The sequence below is a fragment of the Poromitra crassiceps genome (assembly GCF_964638095.1).
Source record: "Poromitra crassiceps genome assembly, chromosome: 9".
Lineage (NCBI taxonomy): Eukaryota > Metazoa > Chordata > Actinopteri > Beryciformes > Melamphaidae > Poromitra > Poromitra crassiceps.
Window position 1 is genome coordinate 24,443,930 of NC_139630.1, and position 19,037 is coordinate 24,462,966.

General features: G+C 47.3%; 1 pseudogene across 1 annotated transcript; it reads left to right on the plus strand.

The window, feature by feature from the left end:
- Nucleotides 1-17,286: 17,286 nt before the first annotated feature.
- On the plus strand, nt 17,287-18,810 carry LOC310783013 (26S proteasome non-ATPase regulatory subunit 5 pseudogene; annotated as a pseudogene). The gene has a single exon. The product of its transcript is annotated as a 26S proteasome non-ATPase regulatory subunit 5 pseudogene (transcript).
- The last annotated feature ends 227 nt before the right edge of the window (nt 18,811-19,037 follow it).

A 19,037-nucleotide genomic window follows, 5' to 3' on the forward strand; every position in this document is an offset into this window, starting at 1 on the left:
ATCTCCTCTGCTCTCCTCTGCTCTGCTCTCCTCTCCTCTCCTCTGCTCTCCTCTCCTCTCCTCTGCTCTCCTCTCATCTCCTCTGCTCTCCTCTCATCTCCTCTGCTCTCCTCTGCTCTCCTCTCCTCTCCTCTGCTCTCCTCTCATCTCCTCTGCTCTCCTCTGCTCTCCTCTCTCCTCTGCTCTCCTCTCCTCTCCTCTGCTCTCCTCTCCTCTCCTCTGCTCTCCTCTCATCTCCTCTGCTCTCCTCTGCTCTCCTCTCTCCTCTGCTCTGCTCTCCCCTCCTCTCCTCTGCTCTCATCTGCTCTCCTCTGCTCTCCTCTGCTCTCCTCTGCTCTCCTCTCCTCTCCTCTGCTCTGCTCTCCTCTCCTCTCATCTCCTCTCCTCTGCTCTCCTCTCCTCTCCTCTGCTCTCCTCTCCTCTCCTCTGCTCTCCTCTCCTCTCCTCTCCTCTCCTCTGCTCTCCTCTCCTCTCCTCTCCTCTCCTCTCCTCAGCTCTCCTCTCCTCTATCTGGGCCTTGTTGTTTGCATGCTCCTCGAGTCTGCTTCTCGATAAGCAGCATCGATCAGGCCACATCTGCCAGACACTTGGTTAAAATGGCCAATGAGTCTTCGAGACGCTCCCACATAAACAGAGGTCTGAATCTGGCAGACGCTTCAATTAAAGAGAACACATTCCCACGCTTGCATTGCAAACACTATTTAGCCACATCCGAGGTAGGAAGCAGGTAGGAAGCAGGACATCCAAGGTAGGAAGCAGGACATCCAAGGTAGGAAGCAGGACATCCAAGGTAGGAAGCAGGACATCGAAGGTAGGCAGCAGGACATCCAAGGTAGGAAGCAGGACATCCAAGGTAGGAAGCAGGACATCCAAGGTAGGAAGCAGGTAGGAAGCAGGACATCCAAGGTAGGAAGCAGGACATCCAAGGTAGGAAGCAGGTAGGAAGCAGGACATCCAAGGTAGGAAGCAGGACATCCAAGGTAGGAAGCAGGTAGGAAGCAGGACATCCAAGGTAGGAAGCAGGACATCCAAGGTAGGAAGCAGGACATCCAAGGTAGGAAGCAGGACATCCAAGGTAGGAAGCAGGACATCCAAGGTAGGAAGCAGGACATCCAAGGTAGGAAGCAGGTAGGAAGCAGGACATCCAAGGTAGGAAGCAGGTAGGAAGCAGGACATCCAAGGTAGGAAGCAGGACATCCAAGGTAGGAAGCAGGACATCCGAGGTAGGAAGCAGGACATCTGAGGTAGGAAGCGGGACATCTGAGGTAGGAAGCGGGACATCTGAGGTAGGAAGCAGGACATCCGAGGTAGGAAGCAGGACATCTGAGGTAGGACGCGGGACATCCGAGGTAGGAAGCAGGACATCTGAGGTAGGAAGTGGGACATCCGAGGTAGGAAGCGGGACATCCGAGGTAGGAAGTGGGACATGCAAGGTAGGACGCGGGACATCTGAGGTAGGAAGCAGGACATCCGAGGTAGGAAGCAGGACATCTGAGGTAGGAAGTGGGACATGCAAGGTAGGACGCGGGACATCTGAGGTAGGAAGCGGGACATCCGAGGTAGGAAGTGGGACATGCAAGGTAGGACGCAGGACATCCAAGGTAGGAAGCGGGACATCTGAGGTAGGAAGCAGGACATCTGAGGTAGGAAGCGGGACATCTGAGGTAGGAAGCAGGACATCTGAGGTAGGAAGCGGGACATCTGAGGTAGGAAGCGGGACATCTGAGGTAGGAAGCAGGACATCTGAGGTAGGAAGCGGGACAGCCGAGGTAGGAAGCAGGACAGCCGAGGTAGGAAGCAGGACAGCCGAGGTAGGAAGCAGGACAGCCGAGGTAGGAAGCAGGACATCCGAGGTAGGAAGCAGGACAGCCGAGGTAGGAAGCAGGACATCCGAGGTAGGAAGCAGGACAGCCGAGGTAGGAAGCAGGACATCCGAGGTAGGAAGCAGGACATCCGAGGTAGGAAGCAGGACAGCCGAGGTAGGAAGCAGGACAGCCGAGGTAGGAAGCGGGAGAGACATGTTGGTCTGTGTGGCACATGAGGTCAGTCGTGATGGTTGGAGAAGCAGCACCAACATGGAAGGCATAATACAGTGTGTGCAGTGCACACTGAAACTCACTGAAACTTAAATGCTGCGTCTTCAGATATGTACATGTATGTCTACTTCTTTGGTCACACTTATTCTTTGATAAAGCAAGCCCGGGTCCACCTCCGAGCCACTAGGCGGAGTTATGCACCTATGTATGCACCTATATAAGCACTTCCTAAATTAAGCTTAGCGAAAATTCTTTAAGAGAGACCTGTAGTGTCATTCTTTCACTCTCTTTTCATTCATTCACTCTCCTAGGAGAAACCCTCTAGTCGTCATACCCACTTCTTAATCACCGCGCTTTTCCTGCTTCTAGGAGAAACCCTCTAGTTGTCACGGGCACTCAGTCATCCCTTCTGTCGTCATTCACTTCTTTCCCGGTTAGGAGAAAACCTTTAATTGTCACGCCCACTCATTCATAAAACTCTGTCATCAATCACCCCTTTCCCGCTTCTACCTAGCGTCACTGTTTGTGGGCGGTAACGCTTAGATTGAGCCAATCAGAGTAAGACACCTCTTCCCATTCAGCCTATCGTCGTCTACCTGTCATAGCTAAAAGCGCCCTGTTTCTCTGTGTGTGGTCTGATGGGTTTCAGTGCGTTCCTGCGTCCCTCCTCCACCCCATTCTCCTGCAGTCCTCTCCGAGGTCTTCAGATTTAGAAGCCTTCTCCAGCAAGACCAAGACTACCTTCACCACCACCAGGTCTAGACTCCACGGGGGGGGGGGGTATTCAACCCTACTCCTGGCTGCATCTACACCTGCTGATCATGACGTCATAATCAAGCTGATGCTCATGTATCTAATCATCTAATAAATCATTGTCATTCTACAAATGTGTCTCTCATGGTTAAAAAAGTATATTATGTACTTCACACGACACTGACGAAGATCCAACTTGGATGGAAACCGTCTCTGTCTCTTAAATGTTGTCCATGGGAGCAGAAGAAATGTGCGTTGCGAGTCCTCTTTTCTCAGTGCATACAGTAGAAAAGCATAGCTGAGGTGTGTTTCTTTTGGTCAAATTATTCAATGTATGACTCTGACTCTTATGTAACCGTGGATTTGTACAAGCTATGAAGGCAGCCTCCTCATAGACAGCATGAGCAGTCTAGTGCATAGCTAGGGACTAAAATAGTGTATGTGTACATGTAAGAGACACAGAGACAGAGAGAGAGAGAGAGAGAGAGAGAGAGAGAGGGGGAGAGAGAGGTAGAGTATGAAAGCAAGAAGGTTGTGGGATTGAGATAACTTCAAAGGTTATTATTATTATTACTGCAGGCTGAAGACATGCTCTATCCTGCCTCTGGCTTTGATCATTATGTAAAGCTGTTGTGCTCGGTGGCTGGCGCTGAATACATTACAGAGTGGATCACCAGAGAGTGTGTGTAAGCAAACTGCAACCCAGACCCAACACATTGACTCAGCTTCTACAGTACCTTCCAGGACCTTTTAGAGGCAGGGGGATGCAAAATAGCACACATCCCTTCTGTCTCTCGAAAGGACAAATAAAGTGAAACGTCACACTGAATCTCACCTTGCCATGTCATCTGGACAGAACGCAGATGGGTTTGACAGATTATTATATTGCATTATAGTGCAACACCAATGATAGATGTAGTCATTTATGACTGAAAGGCTTTGACTGACAAGATAATATAGGCATACCAATTGCAACACAACACTATTATCAACTGAATACAGGCCAAAACGGCAACGTTGCCGACCGTGGAGGGTGTAGTCAAAACAGAGTTTACCCATCTTTGCAAGAGGGATCGGACGATATATCAAGAGTCAGTGTACTGCAATACAAAAATGTGACAGTACGTATTGTAGGGCGGAAAAATTAATTGTGATATTAGCTCTATTTTATACTGCTGTACTAATCACAAATCACACTTTCACAAGCGCTGCATCCAAATTATATTATTTGCACTTTGCACATAGATTGCTGTTTACATTCTGGAAAGCCATGTGCCATTGCTGGAAACATTTGTGGCTCAGAAATAAACATGGTTCTGCACAGTCACACTCTGTTGTCGTTGAACTCAAACTGTGAACCCAATATTGCAATGCATAATGAATCGTATGGTGATGATGATACAAAGCATATCATCTTATCCTTATTTTTTGGACTTTATCACATTTATTCATAGGCATAGCAGCACGCTTTCTAAGTGGCAGACCATCAAACTGATAGTTATATGGCAGTCTGGAGGCATACACTAACATGAAAATGTAATTGATTTGTGCTTCTATTGGTGGTGGTAGTTTGCCTGAGGATGATCACCAGCTGCAGGTCACAGTTTAGTTACCCCCCTTTACCACATCACTGCCAACGAGTAAAAAATCATATTCAGATTTAGTGCTGCAATCTGCATCAACATACTGTTGACAAGCCAAACACAAAGGAGCACTATTATTCGCCTGTTCTCCATGAAGTTCTAGGGCAAAAATACAGTAGCTGCAGGCCTATACTGACACATTCAGGCCAGGGTTTTGTGCTTAGGGAGCTTAGGAGGGGAGCCCCAGCTCAAAGCACCTAGCCACTACTTTTAATTTCCCTCTACACATTCTAATCCCAGCCGCTTGAACTTGAACACAAACCATCTGTCCAGCCCTTACCTGGCCTATAGGCTACAATAGCCGGACCACACTCAAACTCTGATTGACTGGGAAGAATTACTAATGCATTGCACTGTCATCATCACTGATATATTGACACAACGGAGAGGAAGACTATCATAAAGACAAGCACCTTACAGATACCACAGCAAAGCTATAGGAATATAACACCACGAGAGATGAACATACAATAAAAAGTCCGTTAAGGTCACTATATAAACACACAATTGAACACATATTGGTTATGTTATAGGAACATTATGACAGATCTTTCATGCAGCAGCCATCGACAGCTCTCATATTCGTTTAAGCTATCAGGAGAAATTAAAATCAGGCATAAATAAACAGGCCTGCGAAATAGCCTTAGTATTTGCAATCATAGGTGTGTGTTGCCCACCCAGTTCAACACCAAGGACAGCGGTCGACGCACGGAGAGCCTGACAGCCATGTCAAGCGCGTTTACACTACGAAAGAATGACAGATTTATTGCAGCTATGCACGGCTGCATTGTAAACAACAGCTATACAATCTGCATTGAATGACAGTGCTGTTTTAAACGCGCGGACGCCGGAGAGACAGAGTATAAAACGACAAGCAATTTCGCCTTGCCACAGAGCGGCGTTTTCTCTGTCTGTCTGCCTGCAAGAAAGCAACCACATTTCGCCGAAACGCATCGTGCAAAGCGCATTTGTCGAACAAATCCTCCACACCTACCTGCTTCTCTGGGGGGTCGGTCGGTGCTCACATGTCCCGTGGCTTTTTTTTGGTCTGCTTTACGGGTAGTATTATTATTATGGTGGGCACCGTTATGTGTCTGCCAGCGCCATGTTATTATCAGTGAGTGGAGGACTGTGCGGTCCTGTCTGTGCGCTACATCCGGGCTGTTTGGGGAGAGCGAATGAGCGCAGTTTGTGGCGGAGGAGAGGGCGGAGAGCGCTCTGAAATATATAGAGCACCTGTGTTGTAGAGCATGTAGGGCCCCCAGACCTGGTCGTGTCAAGGTAGGCTTCGGCTACCGCAATTAGAGACCACACAGACGTCCTTTGGGTAAAGATTTTTTACCCCAAGTGACCCCCTCCCCCCATCTGACAGCGTTTTCGTTGTTTGTCTGGCATGCTGGAGGCGGGCAGACAACAGGGAAAGTCATTTTTACTGCAGTTTGTCACCGTGATCACCTCTAGTGAGCGACATAATAACAGTGACATACAATCATTCATTCCTCATAAGCTGGGGGACCCAAAGGAACCCCTTCAATGAAGGACGCTTTGGAGGTCCCTGGAGCCCACTTTTGGAACAGCAGCGCTGATTCCCAAATGGGACCGCCCACTGCCCTTATGACCTTCAGGGCCATTTCCAGTGGCTCCACAGCAAAATGAGGAATAGTTTGGCTTAATAATTCATTCATTTCATGCATTCATGCATTCATTTTCAATTGGCATATATTCTGATAGGTTTCACTCTGACTGCTAAATCCGGCAATTTTTACACCCTTATTGTGTTCCAGGTGACTGTATCTGCTTCATGGTTTTTGTGTTCATTAATTTTGCACTGTCCCGAATAAATAAACAATTAAACTAAACTAAACTAAAGACTGTAGTCCAGTCATGTAGCCCAGTGATACTCAACTGGCGGCCCGCGATGGAATTGCAACCAAAAAATGATAATTTTACACTGCACCTGAACGCAACATGCAAGATACCCGCTGAATAAGTGTCCAAATGTTCATGTCACTCTGGCCAATACTCCACTTCTGTTATAGCATTTCAGTCTGGAATATGGAATATCTTTCAATAATCTATGATTTAGCTGCTAAATTGTCAAATACCGCCGCCTGCTCGGTACCCTGGCGCTCATGTATGTACTTAACCTAACTAACTATCCGGTGTGCACAACATTGTCAGACTAAACTCCGGCTGACACCCCAAAAACCTACAATCCGCTACAGAAAAATGTATATTGATTGTTTATTAACTGGCCCCTGGCCTTCTATCATTTCACGAAAGTGGCCCCCGAGTCCATGGGCCAGACCAGATATCGGTACCATATGGGTGGGCAAAACTTTACCTATACTACGGTAAATTGTTTATAGGGTCAATATAAGTAAATTAATATATGATAGCCTTTCCACAGGAGTAGCTTTTCATATTTATTGGACATTTTCTTATTTTCCCCTATTTAGTCCATGGGCCAAACACAAAAATTGCACATATCGGTACCACTCAAGTGGACAAATTCTAATCATGATTTTTGAACAGGTATATATCCATAGATTATATTTTAGTATGATAGCCTTTGCAGAATGGCAGCTTTGTCACAGTTATCGGCTCATGAAGTTAGCAAACCCCTACAATAAATTCGATTCTAGGTGCTGATCCATAACCTATTTTAGGCTCAGGACCTTTAACCATGTTCTATGATAACATGTTTGACAACATTGTAAAGGGTAGCTTCTTAGCTTTCATTTGAGCTCAGTTGTGTGTCTGTCTGACAAATAAAGAGCTCACATGGGCTCTTCAAAGTGTCAGTGACATTCATTTTTCCACAGTTTTCGCCTAAATTATAGTCTTTATTTCAGCACTGTGGCATCTAGGAACATCAGAGACACAAACAACAAACACTGGAATACTCATATAGGACTATAAGGATTCAGAAAAGGTATAATGAACCCATACTATCCCATCGTGAGGGGTGAATTTTGCCCTTTGAATTTGGTAGAAGAATGCCTTCTCGAGGGAAATGGGCCAGAACCCAAAATGTAAGATATCGGTACCATCCGGGTGGAGAAATTCTACTTGTGATTTTTTTAAATTCCTATGACCATGGTAGCTTATTAGTGCTTAACCACCCCTCTTAAATTATGGACTTATGGGAATTATGGGAAATCATCTTTCTTTCATTATATCCTCTCCCTGGGGTGTCTGGACTACTAACTGTTAATATTACATGTCTAGATATAGGCATGCTATCCTATGATACTATACATACCATACCATACTATACTATACTAGATAGATATATATGCTATACTTAATTGCCTACTAAATTGGCACATTTCCCAGTCAAAAAGAGGGTAAATTGGCACACTTTTCAGTCAGAAATTGTTTTATTTGTGTTACGGTATATGTACAGCTACATTCAAAATGTTTCCAGTCTTTCAACACAATATTAGGACAATCTACCCTTCCTGAGACCAGGAACGAGGGCAACACCATCATCGTCATTCACATCTGAGTCTGTCAGCTGTGCAGCAAGCTCTTCTTCATTGTGTTGGTTGGCACATGCTTGTAGTTTGCACAGGTTTGTGCATTTCAGACCGTTATTGAGACATGTGCACTCTGGTGGTTTGCACGACCTCACACACTTGCAGGAGAGCAACTGCAAGACGGCACCTGGTGCTGGGGAACCGTGCATCCACTGGATTTCAAGCTGCCCCTCATCATCTGTGGTCCACCTATGGTCCTTAAAGTACAGTCCATTGTTGATATCATGGGAAACTCCTTTGTGAATCCACTCAGTCCAGATCAATATGAGTTTGTCAGCTTGTCAACTGCAACTGTTGCCCCGCCAGATGTAGCTAACCTGCATGATTCCAGCCACAACATCCAGCAGTGGAGGAAACTGCTCTACAGCGCTGCCAGCAAATTCAGTCTGATCAAATTCTTGTTTGAGGAATGGAAAGGACCCAAACACAGATATAAACTACAAGACAAGGCCTTATATGTTACCTGTGAAGTAGTCTGCTTCAAAATCAACAAGAACCAATGGGAGGAGGTAACACAGCTCAAATCCTCTCAGGAAGAAGCTGACACCTGCATGCTAATGCATGCTCTCCATGTAGCAGAGTCTGGCTTCAAGGCAGTGATCATCATGGCAGACACAGATGTCCTGCTACTGACTCTGGGTTGGAGCAAGAACATCCCATGCCCAATGTACCAAAAATGTGGAACACAGAACAAGGGTGGCATGGTGTCTCAGGAAGGGTAGATTGTCCTAATATTGTCCTGAAAGACTGGAAACATTTTGAATGTGGCTGTTCATATAATGTAACACAAATAAAACTATTTTTGACTGAGAAATGTGCCACTTTAGTAGACAAGCATAGTATATCTAGTATAGTATAGTATGTACAATATCATAGGATAGTTTGCCTATATCTATGTAATATTAACAGTAGTCCAGACACACCCTAGGCAACGGATAATGAAAGAAAGATGATTTCCAGGGAGGTCACTTTCCTAGTTTTGAACGACAGCAGTCCATAATTTAAGAGGGGATAAGCACTAAGCTACCAGTCATCAAGGTCTATCATATAAAAACATAATCTAGGGATGTATATGAATTTAAAAAAATCACAAGTAAAATTTGCCCACCTGGCTGGTACCGATTTGTTAAATTTAGGGCTCTGGCTCATTTCCCTTGAGAAGTCATTCTTCTACCTTAAGGGCCACATTCACCCCTCACGATGGGATAGTATGGGCACATGATACCTTTTCTGAATCCTTATAGTCCTGTGAGTATTCCAGTGTTTGTTGTTTGTATCTCTGATGTTCCTAGATGCCACAGTGCTGAAATAAAACTATAGTTTAGACGAAAATTGTGGAAAAACGAATGTCACTGACAGTTTGAGGAGCTCCTGTGACCTCTGTATTTGTCAGAGAGACACACAACTGAGGTTAAATGAAAGCTAGGAAGCTACCCTTTAAAATTCTATCAAAGAAATTCTCATCAAACATGAGTAAAGGTCCTAAAAAGAGCCTAGAATAGGATATGCATCAGCACCTAGAATCCAAATTATTGTAGGGGCTGGCTAACTTCATGAGCTGATAACCGTGAGAAAGCTACCATTCTGGAAAGGCTATCATACTAAAATATCATCTATGGATATATACATGTTCAAAAATCATGATTAGAATTTGCCCACTTGAGTGGTACCGATATGTGAAATTTTGGTGTTTGGCCCATGGACTACCCGGGCAAAGCAAGTTGAGTATCCCTGATGTAGCCTATAGCGACCGTATTCAACAACAAACATCTTCCCGGGTGCCTCAAACAAAATCTTATCGCGGTCTAATCGTTGAGATATATTAATATTCATCTCTCTGGGAGCCTATGTAAACATTGCTGTAGAGATCCTAAGCGGCCATGGGGCTGAGAATTACTGGCCTTCTTGAAAAATAACACAATGAACCATCTTTACGAGATGATTTGTTACTGTCCAAGTTGGCCAGAAAGTAGAACTCTCCTGACGCAATGATGATCGGCCAACAGCTGAACAAAGTTTCCAGATATCATAAAAGGGCTTTCACAGGAGTAACACTAGTAAACCTAAGGCCCTCTGTTACTGAGATGAGCCAAATATACAAGATCTAGCCCAGTCTGAAATATTAGAAGATAAATTTGCCTAATTTGAAATCTTCAGGATGGTTTTTGGATATGGCTTTATACTGTATGTATATATATATATATATATATATATATATATATATATATATATATATTGTAGCGATCCTGGGTTTTACATGTAATGTGGTGTTTCCGTGTTTAGCTAGGAACTGATGTGTGTGCGGGTGTTCCTGGGGGGAACGGTGTGTAAGTGACCATCCTGTCTCGTGGTTGTCAGTCAAGCTATGTGAAGAGCTGGAGTGGACGTGTGTCTAGCTAGCAGCGAAGCTACAGCTAGGAGCTATGAGAATGAGCCTGTGAATAAAAGCCCTGTACCAACGACAAGTCTCCTGGTTCCTGTGGACGACTACCTGATTCGTTACATTGGTGTCTAGAAGTGGGATCGGTATCGCCTCTGTGTCGGCCGAGAGGGGAGAGAGTGAGGAGGAACGACGGAGAAAGTTGGAATCGACGGCTGAGGGCTCGAGCGACCTAGCGGTAGCAGGCTAGCTGCGTGTGCTAGCTGCTAGGAGCACCACGTGCGATGGTGCGCGGCGGAGAATGGCCGTCGGTGAACGGGAGGAAAGAGGAGCTGACGACGGGGATCAGCTCGGTGCTGGCAGGCATGGAAGCCCGTTTGTTGAAAGAAGTCAGACGGCTGTTGGAAGCGACTCCTGCCTGGGCAGTGGAGGTGATGCGGGCGCTGCGGGAAGTCATGCAGCGTGTGGACTTGATGAGCACAGAGGTAATGCAGCGGGGAGAACGGCCGGAGGAGCCGCAAAAGAGACTGTGTTGGACATGCGGGGAACCGGGGCACATAGCGAGGTGGTGTCGCAGCGGTCCCGGGGGACAGACCAGGTACGCGGAGCAACGGTACTGGGGACGGCAGGGAGCCTGCTGGGCATGCGGTGCATTGGGGCACCTAGCCAGAGAGTGTCAAGAGGCTGTCGGGGACCGGAGGACAGCGGGAGAGGAGAGACGTGCAGGCGGCGGACAGGTGAGACTCTGCCGTTCGCCTGAGCACTTAGCCAGAGAGTGCACTGAGACTTTGGGGAATGGAGGAGACACACAGCCGGGGGAGCAGCCGGAGCAACAGGCAGAGGAACAGCGGAGCAGTGGAGCAGCCTGAGCAACAAGCAGCGGAGCAGCGGAGCAGCGGAGCAGTGCAGAGCCGGTCATTCAGGTCAGGAGAGTGTGGACTGTGTGTCCAGATGGACAGGTGTTGCTAACGCCGGAGGAGCCTAGCTGCTCTGCATACCAGCCGGTAGAGGGCGACATCATCATCAGCGACGAGACCATCAGGAGAGCGGGGATCGTGTTGAACAGCCAGAGGGAAGAGAGAGACATCATCTGCAGAGATGTTACAGTCGGGGGAGCGACGCTCGAGTCCCCGGGTGAGCGAGAGGGGTCAACCCCGGAGGAGATCGAGGCCGGTGGTGTTCGCCCTGCTGCCCTCAACACGCCGCCCCCTGGGGGAGCGGGACGGGAGGACGAGCGAGTGCAAGAGCTGGACGACGACGACAGGGACATCTGGGCTGTCGACGTGGGTGAGTGGAGACGCAGACAGATGGAGGATGCGGATATCGGTCCGGTGTATGCGTGGGTAGCGGCCGGACGCTGGCCCCCTGTGGAGGAGATTCACTTGTGTTCCAGTGCCACGAAGGGACTGTGGAACATGTTTCCGGACCTGTGTCTGGATCAGGGGATTGTGAAGAGAAAGGGGCACGGATTCACGGGGTTCCAGTGGCTTGTATCTAGTTGCCTGCGAGGATTGGCGCTACGGTGGGCGCATAAGGGCCCTGGATCCAGTCATTGTGGGCCCAAAGAGACACTCAGCCGCATCCGTAGCATTTACTACTGGGGCAGAAACAAGGAGGACGTGCGGAGCTACTGCAGGGCGTGTGATGACTGTGGGGCACAGAGGGGGGACCGAAAAGAGTGCTTCAGGTGGGACTGACCCCACTGGCGGTTGAGCGGGACTAGAGTGCTTCAGGTGGGACAGAAGCTTTGAAAGGGGGGATGGAAATGGTGGTGGTTGAAATGAAGGGGAAAGAAAAAAGAAAATAATGTAAATGTTGGGGCTTGTGTTGAACTGAAATGTGGGTTGAATTTAAAGGAATGGGAAAAGAGGAAAGGAATGAAAAGAAATGCAAATGGTGGTGGTGGAACGAAAATTAAGAAGTGGTGAAATAAGGAAAGACTGTTTGTGGGGAAATTGAATGTGGTGATGGAAAAAAGTGTTATGGGGTTGGTGTGTTTTGGTAGAGGGGGGATATGTGTGGGTTGTGGGTGTCAACGTGGGCGTTGATTATTGTTGGGCGGGGAATATGTAGCGATCCGGGGTTTTACATGTACTGTAATGTGGTGTTTCCGTGTTTAGCTAGGAACTGATGTGTGTGGGGGTGTTCCTGGGGGGAACGGTGTGTAAGTGACCATCCTGTCTCCTGGTTGTCAGTCAAGCTATGTGAAGAGCTGGAGTGGACGTGTGTATAGCTAGCAGCGAAGCTACAGCTAGGAGCTATGAGAATGAGCCTGTGAATAAAAGCCCTGTACCAACGACAAGTCTCCTGGTTCCTGTGGACGAATACCTGATTCGTTACAATATATATATATATATATATATATATATATATATATATATATATATATATATATATATATATATATATATATAATAGTGATATTGTGTTATCAATGCAGAAAACCTTGTTTACCCGAGGGGATCTTTGGCATGTCAGTTTCAGGAAAATGTGTCTTTGGATCCTAAAATCCAGTTCATCCTTTTATCGATTGACAAGTTCTTATTAAGATGATCATCACTGGTGTATGGGTTTCCTTCTCCGTGTGTCAGCCAAAGAGAACTCCCGCCTCGATCGTGTGGCTATTTGAGAAGGATACTGCTGTGGCTGCCCCATAATGCCCATAATAAGTGTGGCACGGCCTGAAATAGTTGTGAGCTGAAGGGATGTTCCCACTGCTCTGCTCCCAGACCAGACGGGGCTCACATTTCCCCAGCGGACAGGACAGACAGCAGGGGTGACAGGGCGGCCGCTCGGGAAGAAGAGCAGGGGAGGACAGTATCGTCATGGGAGGCCAAAGCTTGGAAACGATCTAGGGGGGACGGGGGTCTGTTTGGATGTGTGTGTGTGTGTGTGTGTGTGTGTGTGTGTGTGTGTGTGTGTGTGCGTGTGCGTGTGCGTGTGCGTGTGCGTGTGTGTGTGTGTGTGTGTGTGTGTGTGTGATGTGTGTGTGTGTGTGTGTGTGTGTGTGTGTGATGTGTGTGCCAGTTTGCACAGTGCTTGCATACATTTGCAAGCCTCCATCTCTTTGCGTGTTGGGTGAATGAATGTAGGGGTGGGGGGTGTGGGTGTGTGTGTGTGTGTGCTGCATAGTTCATATGTAGCACAGATGTGCTGCACATGTGAAGCATTAAACAGGTGAAACGTGGCACCTGTACGGAGGAGAAGATGGGGGAGAAAGGAAGGGAATACCTCACTGGGGCCCTGGGTTCAACAACAACACAAAGAAATAGACATAGAAATAGACTCCCTATTCTCGTGCTCAGTTAGCCAGACAGTCACACATAAGGACCTGCCTGCCACACACAGTGTGAGGAATCCACTTGTGCCCCCCCCCTCATACATTCACTTACTGTAGTCTGGGGAGCAGACCCTCTGCTACAAACTGCATGTCAAAAAAAACAGAGATGGCAGATCAATGAGGGCTTCGACACTGTCAGAGCTATAGCAGAGGCTGTCACACACGTACTGTCTGGATGCTAAACCTCTGCAGGGCTACATGACTCTGTCTGCCTTCACTTGAGAAACACATACTCATACGCTATTGAGAAGCATGGAAATGACAACTTGATGTACAGCAATCCAAACAATAAGAGGCACATAATAATAATAATAATATTAATAATATTAATAATATTAATAATAATAATAATAATAATAATAATAATAACAACAACAAGTCTTTTTGTGCTTTTTTGGCCATGGCTTGGGTGTATCAGGCATTGTGGCTTAACAATACCACGGTTTGCTCTGTTTATGTAAAGGATTTGAAGGAGTCAGCTGAGGATATGATCAATGTCTATTGGTTGCCATTATACCAACCACATGACTGCCGGGCCCCTTGTGCCCTTGTGAGAATTTGATGTCCCCATCTAGTGGCGGATTGTGGGAACGCACAGGTTACTATAGTGCAGGGAGACTCAACTTGCTTTGCAAAATGATAGGAGCCAGTTAATAAACACACCTTAATAATGTAATATTTTTCTGTAGCAGATTGCCGGAGTTTAGTCTGACAATTCTGTGCACAGTGCACACACTCACAGGATGGTTAGTTAGGCTCATTTAAGTTAGGTTAAGTTAAGTTAAGTAGCCTACATATTTGTACCTGGACAGCGCTATTTGACAATTTAGCTGGAGCTCAGTCACACTTCATTTCACGTTGGGGGGCCACTCTGCACCCTATCGCGGGCCGCATCTGGCCCCCGGGCCGCAAGTTGGGTATCACTGCTACAGTATAGTGCATCCAAATGTAGGTTCCACTGGCTATGTCCTGAAACCTTCACAGCATCTCTGAAAAATATTATCTTTTATGACATTAAATTGACCTCAAAGTGGTCTAGATATGATATTAACACACACACACAAACACACACTCACACACAAACACACACACACGCACTCAGGTCACTGCAAAAAGCTGCTGTCCCCATGGCAACAGCAGCATTGTTTCTTTGAAACCATCTCTCTCTCTCTCTCTCTTAGACCGGTTATCTCTCTCATTCACTCATTCTTTGAAGGTGCAAGCTTTAGCTCTTGGTAAAAGCTGCTACACACACACACTCTGTCTCATACACACACACACACACACACACACACACACACACACACACACACACACACTCTCTCTCTCTCTCTCTCTCTCTCACACACACACACACACACACACACACACGCACGCACGCACGCACGCACGCACGAAGAAGCCCCAGAGCTTATCAGGGGCTAATGTCACTGTCGTCACCTCCCAGAATGCCCCTCTTCTGCCTAACAGCAGAAAGCCTCATGGCTGCCGTATTTTTGTCCTCTCTTTTTTTTTGCAGCTCTCCCATTGGTTGCCACACTACACATGGACATTTCCTAGAAGGGACATCACTACTACTACACCCTCTCCCATCAGACAGTGTAATGACCACATGGTGTAAACACACACACACACACACACACACACCCACACACACACACACACACACACACACACACACACACACCCACACACACACACACACACACACACACACACACACACACACACACACACACACACACACACACACACACACACACACACACACACACACTGTAGTTTTTATTTTTATTTTTATTTTTCAAATTCAAACGGCCACCTCAGCTATGTTACACGTGCATATTAATAGGATCTTAAGCCATTCTCACTCCCAACTCATTACAAACTAACGTTCGGTCAGGAAGCCTTGTCGTTAGTTTCTGAAGAGAAAGGCAGCAAGCGGTTCTTGCATCATTTTGATCATAATATTCAGTAGGAATAGATTGGGGCCAAATGCGTCGGGGTGAAGAGGGAAATGTTGCCAATCCCAGCTCTCTTAGAGACTAACCACAGGAAAGGTTCTGGCTCATTCTTTGGCAATGCATCTCTTTTGACTTGATGCAGTCCAAGCAAAATAATTCCCTATGATCGGCACAGGAAGCTCCATGCTGTGTGTGGACTGTGTGAAGCCTGCTCACTTGGCGGGAGGATGCTAGGCTACAAGTTGGGTTGTTGTAGCCGCCTAGCATCCTCTCCTTCAAATAATCAATACGGTCAATTGATCAAACCATTTGACTTTCATGGTGGCAGCCTGCCTGTCACACCAGGGCCTGACTGAGTCCATTGTGTTAGTGCAGCAGGGTGATTGAGTGAGCGGGAGACTGATCCTTCAACCAGATTCAGTGACAGCAAGTGTTCACCCTGCTGAAGTGCCTTTGAGCAAGATGCCCTACTAGCAGCTCCAAGTGTCTGTAGCTCAGGGGTGGGCAATTCTTTTCCCTGTGGGGCCACATGAGAAACCCAGATTGTTGCCGGGGGCCCAAAACAATATTGTCATGCCGTAAACCGAAAACTATTTATATCACTCGATTAAATGATAGAAAACTGCACTTATTCTTCAGTATATTGAACATTTATTCAAGTCATCTCGTTTGATTTTGATCGTGGTGCCCACCCAGCCTGCGCAGCACGTGGTCAAGAGAAGACGTTTTGGGGTGAGTCATTCATTCATTCATTCTTCTTCTAATGGCTTTTTTCCGGCAGACTGGATGTCTTGCGGCACATTGCTGCCTCTCACAGTTGGATGGTCTCACACTCTAGACCTGGTTCTTCTTCTTCTTTCAAGTTTCTGGTGTTTCTCACACCTCCTCAATCTTGGCTGTTGCGCTATGTCTCATGTTCTGGTGAAGGGCTCACCCGTGAATAGAGATTTCACCATCGTCTGGTTCCAAAAACATTCTCCCCAAACCTCTCACCACCTCCCTTCCGATATTCATTCATTCAATTCAGTCAGGAATGGATAACAGTGATGATGTCATCGGTGATGATGTCATCAGTGATGATGTCATCGGTGATGATGTCATCAGTGATGATGTCATCAGTGCCAAACTTGGGCTGTTGAAAGGGTGATGATGTCATCAGTGACGTCATCAGTGTCAAACTTGGTGCTGTTGAAGGATGTAGTTTCCGCAAATGGGCTTAAGTTGCATGAGGTCCCATGGTTGCTACATGACGCACGTGGTCCAGTTGCCCTTGTTCTAGCTTCAGAAGTAAAATGGTCTCACCCACATTTTTTGTGGACCAACATTTTTTGTGGACTGACCGACCGACCAACCAACCAACCAACAGAGTGACTTATAGAGCTGGTCGGGCCGTGCTGGCCGCTGCTCAAAACTGAACAAATCACACCCAGGTGAGTGATGCAGACATCATCAGCCTATCAATGTCTGTCATAAATCACTGATGACATCACAATCGCTTAAGTGACATCACTGATTACATAGAATATGACATCACTGATTATAGAATATGACATCACTGATGATGTCACAATGTCTATGACATGACCGATAACGTCACACTGTCTGACTCTTCCTAAACAGTGAACGTAATGGCTGCTTCCATCATCACCATAGAGAGTTTGCTGGAGGAAATCTCCACTACTGAAGATCCAATTGAAGAACTGCACAACTTGAAAACAGCCCTGTGGTCGATACCCGTCAGCGCGCTGAGGGACTGTGTGAGCGGACGCCGTTTGGACGTGATCTTTTCACTTTTGAACACAAACGACGGGGAGCAGACTGAGCTATGTGTGGACATCCTTGACCGCATCTTAAAGGCCCTCAGCCCTGTGGACCTGGCCCAAAACTGCAGAGTGGAGCTCCAGGGAGGTCTGAGCCATCCTGATGAAGCTGTCAAGATACTGGCCTTGACACAGATTGGTAGAATGGTGGATCACCCCCATGCTGTCACTGAAATCCTCAATAACCACGACATCCTTCCACAGGTCATCCACTGCATCAGTGGTGAGAAGATAGCTGTGGCAAAAAAGGCCATGCGCTCCCTGTCCAAACTGAGCCACTCAAAGCCTGGTTTAGACACGCTGTTTCAGGCCGACCTGCTGAAAGACATGAAGGACGTGATGGCCACAAGTGACATTGTCAGATACAGAATATACGAGCTGATGGTGGACATCTCGTCTGTGTCTTCGGTTTCTCTTGGTTACTGTGCCGACAGCGGCTTCATCTCCGAGTTGCTCGGTGAACTGACAGGAGATGACGTACTGATCAGAGCCACAGCCATCGAGATGGTGACCAGTTTAGCCCGCAGTCAGCATGGCCGACAGTACTTGGCCCAACAAGGCATAATGGACAAGATCTCCGACATGATCAGAGGAGCAGACACTGACCCCTTTGCCCCCCTCTACCTCCCTGGTTTGGTGAAGTTCTTTGGGAACCTGGCCGCCATGGACAGTCCCCAGCAGGTTTGTGAAGCCTACCCAGCCTTCCAGAACAAGGTGTTTGAGATGGCACTGGACCCAGACCCTGCGATGATCGGGGTTGCTCTGGACACGTTGGGCCTACTTGGATCCACTGTGGAGGGCAAACGGGTCCTGCAGAAAACCGGAGAGAAGTTCCAGGCAGTGTTGCTAAGAATGAGCCAGCTGGCCAGTGCTGGAGCGACAGAGCTCCGAGTGCGCAGCTTGGAGGCCATCTCACAACTGCTCACTCTGCAGCCAGAGCAGCAGACAGAAGACCTTTTGGCCCTGACAGCGTCCTGGTTGCACCTTCTGTCTAACCATCCCATGGACATGATCTGCAACATCAGCACACAGCATTTCCCTGAGCTCCACTGTGGGGCTCTGCACATATTCACTGCCATCGCCACCCAGCCATGGGGTCAAAGGTTAATGATCAGTACTCCAGCATTCATGGAGCTCATTGTGGACCGTTCAACGGGGAAGTCGAAGGAGGCCAAGGACGCGACCTTTGAACTAGTAGCTGCACTCGTGAGCTCGTCCACAGCAGTGGACATATTGGGCAGCAAACATTACCTGCGTCTGAAGACCTACCTCAGAGAAGGACCCTACCATGTTTCAGCAGTGGCTGCAGTCAGCACAGAAGGAGCGGAATGATTCACAGCAAACCTCAAATACAACAACAGTTCAATGGGTAAAACCCAAAGAGGATCCTGGAGCACTCGATTCACTGGGAAATTATTTTAATAAGGTAACACACAATGAGTCATCGTCAGTTTGACTGATGAAGACGCTGTGTGCGTCGAAATGTTAAAGGAACACTCCGCCCATTTTCAACCAGCTTTGTATCATTAGAACATCAGTAGTATATCAGAAAACTGTAA